Source organism: Atractosteus spatula, unplaced genomic scaffold (genome assembly GCF_055471065.1).
Source record: "Atractosteus spatula isolate fAtrSpa1 unplaced genomic scaffold, fAtrSpa1.hap1 Scaffold_106, whole genome shotgun sequence".
NCBI classification, from domain to species: domain Eukaryota; kingdom Metazoa; phylum Chordata; class Actinopteri; order Semionotiformes; family Lepisosteidae; genus Atractosteus; species Atractosteus spatula.
Window position 1 is genome coordinate 84,348 of NW_028296660.1, and position 11,735 is coordinate 96,082.

An 11,735-nucleotide genomic window follows, 5' to 3' on the forward strand; every position below is an offset into this window, starting at 1 on the left:
GAAATGAACACAGGACTGAGCATCAACCTCCATCCACACTGGTGTTCCCACTGACTTCTCTGGACACCATGGAAAAGTAGGGAAAAAACACAGGAGACAGCACCCAACCCCCACTCCATCTTCACATCCGTACCCCTCTCTCCACTGTCTTCCTCAGAAGATCCTGGAAAATTAAGGAACAAGAACACAGGAGAGGGTTCAATCTTCATGTATACCTGTCCTCCCACTGTCAGCCTTGACAATTTAGGAAAATACAGTCCAATGAGTCCAGTGTCAACCCCAACACCTCTTTCATACCCATCTTCCCACTGGAAGCCTCTGGACTACAGAAATTAGGGAAAAGAGACTAGAGTGAACTTCCAACCTCCATTCCAACTCCTCATCCATACCCGTCTTCCCACTGTCCGCCACTGGACATTCTGGAAAACTACAGAAATGAACAAGACTGAGCGTCAACCTCCATCCACACTAGTCTTGCCTCTGGCTGTTTCCTGGACATCCTAGATGGCATCTGAACTCCAATCCATCTTCCCACCTATAAATCCATCTTCCCACTGTCAATTATTTTGGACATCCTGGAAAATTAGGGAAAAGATTACAGGAGAGGGTAACCAACCTCTATCCCAACTCCCAGCCATACCCGTCTTCCCATTAGCAGCCTCAAGACATTCTGGAAAACTACAGCAATGAACACAGGACAGAGCATCAACCTTCATCCACACTGGTCTTCACTGTCTTCCTCAGAACATCCTGGAAAATTAGGGAACAAGAATACAGAAGAGGGTTCAATCTTCATCCATACCCGTCTTACCACTGGCAGCCTCTGGCCAATTCAGGAAAATACAGTCCAATGTCAACCCCAACACCTCATCCATACCCATCTTCCCACTGGCAGCCTCTGGACACTGGAAGATTAGGGAAAAGAGGAGTGAGCATCCAACCTCCATTCCAACTCCCCTTCCATACTCGTCTTCCCACTGTCAATTTTAAGGACATCCTAGAAAATAAGGGAAAAGACTACAGGAGAGAGCATCTAACCTCTATCCCAACTTCCAGCCATACCCATCTTCCCACTGGCAGCCTCTGGACATCCTAGAAAACAAGGGAAAATACAGGAGAGGGTTTACATTTTCTGGACATCCTAGAAAAGTAGGAAAGATTAAAGGAGAGAGCATCCAATCTCTATCCCAACCATACCAGTCTTCCCACTGGCAGCCTCTGGACATCTTGGAAAATTAGGGAAGAGACGGGAGAGAACATCAACCTCCATTCCAACTCCTCCTCCATACCCATCTTCCCAGTGTCAATTTTATGGACATCCTAGAAAATCAGGGAAACGATTACAGGAGAGAACATCCAACCTCTATCCCAGCCATACTTGTCTCTCCACTGTCTGCCCCTGGACATCCTGGAAAGTTAAGGAAAAGAAAACAGGAGAGGGTTTAATCTTCATACAGCCCGTCGTCTTCCCACTGTCTGCCACTGGACAGCCCATCTTCCCATTGGACATTCTGGAAGACTACAGAAATTAACACCAGGACAGAGCATCAACCTCCATCCCAACACTCAATCCACAGTGGTCTTCCCACTGGCTGGGAAAAAAAATTGGATTCCCACCTCCATTCCGAATCCCCTTCCACTCCATCTTCCCACTGTCAATTCTTTTGGACATCCAGGAAAATTAAGGAAAAGAAACACAGGAGAGGGTAACCAGCCTCTATCCCAACTCCCAGCCATACCTGTCTTCCCACTGGCAGCCTCTGGACAGCCTTGAAAATTAGGGAAGAGAAAACAGGAGAGGGTTTAATCCTCATACATACAGGTCTTCCCAGTGTCAGCCGCCAGACTTACTGGAATATGGCAAAGGGAAAAGAGCCAGGAGAGAGCATCCCACCTCCATCCCAGGACACGCTGCTGTAGGCTGCACAGCTGTGACAACTGGTTCGTGTGTCTGAGGGCAGCAGTCTGGCTCTGCAGTCTCTCTGTGCCTGGTCATCTGTCTTCAGCCCAGCGTTCACCTGTCACTCAAGATGGAGAGAAAACCTGACCTTAACTATTACAGCTGTACAATAACTACACAACATCACTCAGCACAGAGGAGCTGTGTGGATTCTTTCACAACTAACAGAGCAGAGTCATGTCTGAGCTCTCTGTGCCAGTCCTGATGGTGGTGTCATACATATTACATACAGGTGACAAGAGTACTGCTTCTATCACCAGCGTTTCTGCTGAAAATAACAGTAGAACTGTTTCTCTTACTAGTGTCCTCTTGGAAAAAAAAACAGCAACACTGCTTCTATTACAAGTACTGCTACTGAAAACAATAATACTGCTTCCGATAATAGTGCTGCTAATAGTAAAAATATTAGTTGACTTATTTTAATTCAAGAATAACTACTTCACCAGGCTCCAATATCAATGCTAGTAACTTCATAAGTTAGTGCAGGTTCTCCTCTCTCACTAGTAGGGTTGTGTGTTCATGCCCTGAGTGTGACACAGGAGTGACAGGACTAACCTGACCTTGTGCTCGTGCTGGAGGCTGGTGTTGGACTCGGGTTCGAGAGTGTAGTGTCAACAGCACACTGACCAGGTTCTTGTGGGCGAGAGACAGCAGGAGGTCAGGACACAGCCCTGAGGGTCACCCCCTGGAGCCCCACTAGGAGGAGCTAGTCTCTAAGGAGCAGCCTGATTCAGGGTCACCTGCAGCTCTTCGTCATCATGGTCATCCTCACAGGCTCCAGCAGGCAGGAGATCAGGACAACCTGGATGTCTCCCCAAGACGACTCCTGCTCTGTCCCCTCAGTCTGTGGATCCCAGATTGGTCCGATCAGCACCGATCATGCAGGACCAGCGTCACCTGCGAGGGACAGCCAGTGAAGGACTCACCTGGTCTGCACTCACCTGCCTGGCACCTCGTGCCCTTCAGTGCTGATGGGGTACCCTGGCCCCTCCTGTACTGACCAGTCAAGAACATCCTCTTGTCCTCTACCTGCAGGTCTGGGGGTGCCCTCTCCAGCCTGGTACAGTGTTGCCCCACTTCACCCCTGGCTGCCTGATCCTGTTTCCCCAACACGGGGCGCAGCTCCCACATTCCCAGTCCCTCCCCACCTGTCCCACAGCCTCCCTGCAGGGTCAGGTTCCTCCTGCAGGAGCTGTGTCTGGTGGGAATAAACATGCCTGAAGGCAGCCTGTGCTCCACCGAGTCCCGACTGCTCCGGTCCAGAGCTGCTGTTCTGGAGACCCGTCCTGGAGAAACACAGGTGTGTTGTCCACAGGCTCTCTCTCCCCTTCCTCACCTCATTCAGGTGACACCCCCCACCTTCATTAATTTGACACCCTTGGGTCTCCAGGCGCTGGGCTCCTCCCCGAGTCGAGGTCCAGGAGGAGTTTCTTCCTGTTGGCTTCTCCCAGATCTTCCAGACTCCTCAGGCCTGAGCCGGGCTGGGAGGAGGGAACCTTCCCTGAGATCCTGGAGCCCGATGTCCAGATGAGACGACCGGAGAGATGGAGCCGATGGGGGAGGATGAGGGCGTCAGGGCTCCTGGTGTCCGACTGGGAGAGAGCTCCGGTGTTGGGGCGTCTGTCCTTCCTCTTGACTTTTCCTCTATCAGGATCCCACAGATTCCGGTTGAGCGTGTTCAGTGTCACACAGGAATGTTCTTTGGCTTCAGCTGTCTGGTACCCCACTCCTCCAGCTCTCACCTGGCTGGTACCCCACTCCTCTCACCATTACAGTGAGCACAGAGAGACCCACTGGTTTAGTGACTCACCAATCCAGTGAATACCCAGCACAGTGACTATAATACAATTATTAATGAAATAGACTGACTATTTGTGTGCAGACATTTATTACAGTGAACACTCAGTACAAACCACAGTGAACACAAGGTATAGTGAATGAATCATTATGTATTACAGTGACAGGCCACTACAGTAAATCTGTTACAGTGATTACTTAGTATAGTGACTACCAATCCCAGTGACACTACCCCCACTCCCCTCACCATCCCAGTGAATACCCAGAACAGTGACTATGTAGTACAATAATCATTCACAAAACAGAGTGACCGTTTTTGTGTGCAGCTATTTCTGTGAACACCCAGCAGAGTGAAGAGACAATTATTCCTAAAAGACAGTGACTGGTTTAGTGTCCAACCATTACAGTGACCATTTAATAAAATAAATAAGCAAAGACACGAACAATCGTAGTGACTTACCATTTCAGGGAATATCTTGTAAACCATTACTGAGAATTTCCAACACAGAAAGTTATCTGTGACAGTGAATACCCAGTACAGGGCCTATCAGTCACAGAGAATAATCATTACAGTGCTCATCTGTTACACTGAATACTCAGTACCAACCACAGTGAATACAAAGTATAGTGATTAAGTAATTATCCATTACAACAAATACCAATCACACTGACAGGCCAGTACAGTGAATACCTGTTAGGGATTACTTAGTACTGTGACTACCAATCCCAGTGACTAACCAGTACAGTGAATAAAAGAGTCAATATTCGGGACAAAAACTGGGCTGTGACTAAACATTGCAATGACTAAGCAGTAAACTCACTATGCAACACAAAAATATTCAGGAAAGAGACTGACTGGTTTAGTGATCTACCATCCCAGTGCATTCCCAGCATGGGAAATAGGCCAATGAACTAATTATTCAGGAAACAGACTGGAGAGACTGTCTGGTTTAGTGGTTAACAAGTACAGAGAATATCCAAGAAAAGGAGTCCTCATTAATTCTGTCAGGTTTTCAGTTGTTTTGGTACAAAGCGGTCCCTTCATTAAGCGACTCCTGCAGACTTCCGCTGATCTGGTCTGAACGTCCGTCTGTGTTTTCCAGGGAATCTTGTGGGCTTGTGAGGAGGATCGGAGATGAACGACAATAACAAAAAGCTTTATTTACGTATTCATACTTGGTCAGATATTAGGATTAACATCATATGGTCAAAATCGTCATTTCTACACTGTCAAAGCTCAAATCTACGTCCAGAATAAACCGGACACTGAAGTAGTTCTCAGCCCTGTCTAACTGCATATTTGACAAATCTTTCACTTAAACTGAAACAAGACAGACGTCATTAACACTGTCGGTGACAAGACCTGCTTCCACTGTGCCCCAGAGCTCAAGGGTATCAGACAGTCATCACTTCCACATCCAAACTCACAACCTTCTTCTTTGAAATACAGGTCAGGTGTGTCCCTGCACCGTGTGTCTCTAGACCGTATAAACATGTCAGGTGCGTCTCTAGACCATGTGCCTCTAGACTGTATAAACACAGGTCAGGTGTTCTCTAGACCATGTGCCTCTGGACTGTATACATACAGGACAGGTGTCTCACTCACCTCTCTCTCCTGCTCCGTGACCGAGCCAGTGGAGACACATGCAGAAGGAGAGCAGAGAACAGGGTGAAGATCAGACTCACTCGTGCTGCGATCTCCTGTCAGGCTGGGCAGGGCTCAGGGTTCAAGTCAGGGGTAGGCTCTTCCTTTCCTGTAAAACACAAGTAGGAAGATCAGACAGCCTGCAGCACCAGTCAAGTCCCTTCCTGTGGTCAGAGGGGTCATTCTGCTGCTGTATAGGGTTTTTATAAGCCATTACCCCCACAGACAGGGTCTGCTTTCTCAAGCAGGTGGTCTTGTCTCGGAGTCTGAGGTCACAGGGCAGGGTGACTGTGTCCCCGAGTCCGACTGCTCTGAGCTCGGCTCCTCCAGAGACCACAGCCCACACAGCAGCGCCTGCAGAGACAATATAAAGACGACAGAAAATCACATCGCACGACCCCACACATCACCCTGAACCACACACAGTGAACAAACGCCATTCTCTACCTGGCTGATCCAGAACCCCAGCTGTGCCTGGTCAGGACAGAGGTGGGACTGTGCCTCTCGGTCAGCTGATCACCCTGATCTCACGGACTCCATCAGGGATCAGGACTTCCAGACTGTGTCCCTGTATGAGCGAACCTGCGGGACACGTCCAGCATCTCTATTAAGAAACAGGACAGCTCAGAGTTTTAAACCAACACCTGGAGACTCCACTGAGTAACACATGATACTCATTACAAAAAAATCCTTTGAGCAATCTTCCGTAGTGGCCTCAGGTTTAAGAAACAGACAAAGAGTACAGTGTTGCCCGAATAAACAGGCCTGAAGGCAGCCTGTGCTCCACCGAGTCCCGACTGCTCCGGCCCAGAGCTGCTGTTCTGGTGACCCGTCCTGGAGAAACACAGGCGTGCTCTCCACAGGCTCTCTCCCACTTCTTCACATTGTTTCATGGTTCTGATGACAACCCTGGGCTCATCCTGGTCAGCCTGAGTCTTCAGGGGGGTTCAGGTGCTGGGCTCCTCCTCCTGGTCAGCCAGAGTCTTCAGGGGGGTCCAGGCACTGGGCTCCTCCTCCTCCTGGTCAGCATGAGGCTTCAGGAGGGGGGGGGTCCAGGCGCTGGGCTCCTCCCAGAGTCGAGGTCCAGGAGGAGTTTCTTCCTGTTGGCTTCTCCCAGATCTTCCAGACTGCTCCGGATGGGAGGAAGACGCAGCCGGAACACCAGAGCAGGAGGTCAACATCTCAGCTCCAGTTCCCAAGACTGAGGCGGGTTCGCTCCTCTCCTTCATCAACCCCTCAGCCCCTGTTTCAGATAACTCACTACCCCAGTTACTTTACCCAAGGGGCACTCTGGGGTTTCAGTGAGAAGCCAACGAGCTCTGCTCCCCGGACCTGGGGGGACACACCTGCGTCACACTCACCGGGGACAAGGCTGAGAGAATCACACTGCACCTGTGCAGGGCTGGCGGAGCTCTCCTCGAGTAACTAAGAGCTGGGAGTGATACTCACAAGCACAGACAAGATGGCTTCTCCCTTTCGCAGCCTGAAACTGCAGAGTGTGCTGAACCAAACTTCAATGATCTCCAAGCATTGAGCGACTCACAAAAAGCTCAGAAGGGGACATGCAAATTTTACACTTGCATCTCTTGCAAAGTTTTTTAAATAAGTTGTAAATGTGTTAATAGAAATGGTTTAAAACTAAGATGTTTCATATAAACCGTTACAGTACAACATCTCCTAATCTTAGTTCAGGTGGGGAGCTGTGTCAGCATGCTTAGTCTGCAAAGGAACAAGTAATTATTATTCCCTGCTGAGAAGAATACAACATTTCAGCTGTGAAGCCTTCTTCAGGGGATCTCCTCATTTTTAATATTTCCATATACTTTTTTTAGTTAGTAAAATCAGACAATCTCATCTCCCACTTTCTGTGGGTGTGATCTTTATCTAATCAGAACTGAGCCATTAGATAAGAAGATTTATTCAGTTTGTAACAAAGAAGTATAAATATTGACGTTATTGCCATTAACTAGGGGAACAGACACAGGCCTGCAGGGTTGAAGTCAGCTCACAGAACTAATCTCCGCTATATTAAGGCGACTAATCAATGTCTTGCCTCCAAAAGAAAAAACATTTCTCACTTGTCCCAGGAGAGTGGCATTAAACAAAATTATCCAGTGTCTGGAGTCAGTCAGAAAAGCTCCTCATTAAAATCACGGAGCTCTAAACTGGAAACAAAGGTCTTCAACGCACAGAGAATAACAATTATAATTAATAATAAGTGCTTACACTTATATAGCGCTTTTCTGGAAACTGGAAACTTTTCTGGACACTCCACTCAAAGCGCTTTACAGGTAATGGGGACTCCCCTCCACCACCACCAATGTGCAGAACACTTACTTAAAAAAAGGATGTTTTATCATGAGCAGCACGCACAGTCACACCCCTGAAACGTGTACTAAACTATTTCAGACGCTTTTTGGAAGCGGACGTGTCGGTGCTGCTCTAGAGAGGCTCGGTCAGCGTGTGTCCGGATACTCACCGCTCACGCCGGGTCAGCCGCCCGTCCGCCGGAAACTCGCCCATTTCAAAGCCCACAGCGAGGTCGAGTGACCCGGTATATCGGCTGAGCATGAGACTCTGGTTATGATCTTCGCCTGTCGTAGAAAAGGGCAGCAGAGAAGAGCCAGAACAAATTCCGCCGCTACCGCAAAACAGCAAACACACCTGCTACATTCCCAACGAAGGAACAACATCCGGCGCTCTTTTATGACGTCAGGAAGCCTAATCGCTAACAAGGGGGGCGGGTCCAGGTGATATTCCTGGGCCTGATTGGACAGATGTGGTTTACGTACCTAAGGCGACGCCAGCGCATGTGATTCTCATTAAAACAATACTGGCTTGTATCTCTTGTAATGGACTTACACTGGCACGTTGTCGTATACACAAAGTGAAACGATCTGGGAAGAGTCCTGTGTTTGAACAGTTCGAAGTAGCTGCAAAGGCGTGTTTACAGACGATTTCGAAATGTAAAAACATGAAAGCTGAGCGGACCTTATCTTTATTTGCTGTTTGAACTTTTTTATAGTGTGTATTTGCATTGTAATATGTACCCCTGACGATGTAACTGATATGTTATATGCGCTCTTGTTTGTACTCTTTTTCCTCTTGTTTTACTAATAAAAAGTTAAAAAAATAAAAATAATAATAAATCGTACTGGCTAACTTGACTTTCCAGTAACCCCGTTTATTAATATAACAATACCATAGCACAACTCTCTCTCTCCAATTCACTCTTTCAATTGAAAAGATGCTTTAGGGTCGTAAAAGAGCTTCAGGATTTCCAAATCAAACATACATGCAGATCAGCGCTGCACAACAGGGGAAAATAAAGCAGTAAATATTGGTAAATTGGTGTGTTGATACAGTGTGTCCAGTAAGAGTCTGTACAGGTGTGTGTGTGTGTCTATACAGTCTGTCCAATAAGAGTCTGTACAGGAGTGTGTGTGTGTCTATACAGTGTGTCCAGTAAGAGTCTGTACAGGAGTGTGTGTGTGTCTATACAGTGTGTCCAATAAGAGTCTGTAAAGGAGTGTACAGTATGTGTCTATACAGTGTGTCCAGTAAGAGTCTGTACAGGAGTGTGTGTGTGTGTCTATACAGTGTGTCCAATAAGAGTCTGTACAGGTGTGTGTGTGTTGATACAGTGTGTCCAGTAAGAGTCTGTACAGGTGTGTGTGTGTGTCTATACAGTGTGTCCAATAAGAGTCTGTACAGGAGTGTGTGTGTCTATACAGTGTGTCCAATAAGAGTCTGTACAGGAGTGTGTGTGTATCTATACAGTGTGTCCAGTAAGAGTCTGTACAGGAGTGTGTGTGTGTCTATTCAGTGTGTCCAATAAGAGTCTGTACAGGAGTGTGTGTCTATACAGTGTGTCCAATAAGAGTCTGTACAGGTGTGTGTGTGTCTATACAGTGTGTCCAGTAAGAGTGTAATATAAACTTAACATTTAATTGTATAAACTTAACATCTGCGCGCAGCCTGGGTGCAGTTTAGTTTGCGCACAGAGCCGGGGGTCACTCGCTCCTGAGCCGGGAGAGTAACGGCGTTGCTCATACTGCTGGTGAAGAGCTCACAAGCCAGAAACCCAATCAAGAAACAAACAAGTTCATAACCGAGAGACGCACAGGACAGAACACAAGCAATCTGTTCAGAGTGGGTCAGAAATCCAAAAGCAAACCACAGCAGGGAACAGAGTGATACAAAGGCTGATCTGAAAACCCCAGGCTCCCAGTGAGACCTCTGAGGTGACACATCACTCACAGGTGGAACAGATCTCCCAGCAGACCGCATAGTCACAGCAATCTGGTGATCGACAGGTGATTCTTCTGTGCTCTGGCAGGAGCGAGTGTGACAGTGAGTGGGAATGAAAGCTGTATAAATACAGGACAGGTGTGACTCTGTACCGCGCGTCTCTAGACTGTATAAATACAGGTCAGGTGTGTCTCTGTACCGTGCGTCTCTAGACTGTATAAATACAGGTCAGGTGTGACTCTGTACTGTGTGTCTCTAGACTGTATAAATACAGGACAGGTGTGTCTCTAGACTGTATAAATACAGGACAGGTGTGTCTCTAGACTGTATAAATACAGGTCAGGTGTGTCTCTGTACCGTGCGTCTCTAGACTGTATAAATACAGGACAGGTGTGTCTCACTTGTTTCTCACTCTTCTTCTGTAACTGATCCAGTCAAGACACATGGAGAAGAAGAGAGCAGAGAACAGGGCAAAGACCAGAGCGAAGCTCAGAGACACTTGTGCTGGGATCTCGTGTCCGGCTGGGCAGGGCTCAGGGTTCGAGTGGGGGGTGAGCTCTTCTTCTTTAGCTGTAATATACAAGTAGGAAGAACAGAAGTTCTTCATGACCGGCAGTGAGCTCATATAACAACAATAACAACAACAACTCTCCTGTCTGGAGAGAAGCCAGGGTATCGGCTTCAACCACAGGGCTGGGCAGCTTGTTCCCCACCCCCACCCCCCTCTGTGTACAGTAGAGCCTCCTGTCCTGACTGGAGGAGCTCACCCAGCTGTGTCTGGAGAGAAGCCAGGGTATCGGCTTCAACCACAGGGCTGGGCAGCTTGTTCCCCACCCCCACCCCTCTCTGTGTAAAGAAGAGCCCTTCATTTTACTTTTCATTGACCTGTGTGTTCATTACGCAAAGTGTCTGTTCCTCCGATCCCACTGTTACCAGTTTTAAACTGGAGCAGGAACGGGCAGCCCTGCTGTTAGGAAAACCAGTTTCCTGTTGCAGTGGTGTTGTTGGGCCAGTAGGTGGCTCTCTACGCCAAGCAACAGCGATGGACTGACGAGCTGGGTTGTCCCGTCAGTAAGAGTGCTCATGACTTGAGAGATTTGTGAGTGGCAGCAGTAGACGCCAGTATCTTGCTTTTATTTTTGAGACAAGTGCCTAAAATATAAATAAATTACAATGTAGAAAACAAGGCAGATGGGACAAATACAGGCAGCCCAGAGTTCACGTGTCATTTGCTAACTCAATTCACAGTACTGTACTCTCAGCTCTTACAGGCGATGCTCTGATTTACTGCAAACTGGTGTGTGTGAGTGTATGAGTGTGTGTGAATGTGTGTGTGCATTTGTGAGTCTGTGTGCGTTGTGCGTATGTGAATGTGCGTGTATGTTCATTTGTGTATGTGTGAGTATATGAGTCTGTGCATTAGTGTGTGCAAGTGTTCGAGTGTGTGTGTGTGTGCACGCGCCTGTGTGTGTTAAGTGTGTGAGTGATTGTATGAGTGTGTGTGAATGTGTGTGTAAGTGTACTGTATAAGTATTGTATGTGGGTTTGTGAGTGGTGTAAGTGTATGAGTGTGTGCGTGTGAATCTGTGTGGGCATTTGTGAGTCTGTGTGCATTGTGCATATGTGAACTTGTGTGTTTGTTCATTTGTGTGTGCGTTTATGAGTGTGTGTGTGTGTGAGTATATGAGTCTGTGCATTAGTGTGTGCGAGTGTATGCGAGTGTGTGTGTGCACTTGCGAGTGTGTGTGTGTGTGGCCTCTATCTGCGTCACCTGCAGGGCTGAGAGAGCTGAGCTACTGCACAGGATACAGGGTGTGGCTTCCTGTCAGTGCAGAAGTACATCACGCAGGGGGTCTGCAAAGCACCCCCATGCGTTTGCGTTTCGGTTTGCTGGCGAATGTAGACAGTCCACACATCAACAGCGTCCAAACTACTGCATTCCCGGTGTGGACAAACATCGCAGAACAATCAGGTGAAGTCTGACTGAATCTCCTGATTCAAGCGATATCTGTGTCCACAGGGCTGGGATCTTTCCTGAACAGCAACATTAAAATGAATAAACACAGTGCAAGAGGAAGACAC

The 11,735-nt window shown here is 47.8% G+C and overlaps 1 long non-coding RNA gene across 2 annotated transcripts; it reads right to left on the bottom strand.

The window, feature by feature from the left end:
• Positions 1-3,831: 3,831 nt before the first annotated feature.
• LOC148809889 (uncharacterized) lies at positions 3,832-8,109 on the bottom strand. Of its 2 annotated transcripts, XR_016087138.1 has the most exons (5): positions 7,882-8,109; positions 5,850-6,006; positions 5,620-5,756; positions 5,364-5,511; positions 3,832-4,873 (listed from the first exon to the last, which is right to left on the bottom strand). It is a non-coding gene; the product is annotated as an uncharacterized LOC148809889 (long non-coding RNA). The 2 variants fall into 2 exon arrangements; XR_016087137.1 differs by having other exon boundaries at positions 3,832-5,511; positions 7,882-8,098.
• Positions 8,110-11,735: the final 3,626 nt, after the last annotated feature.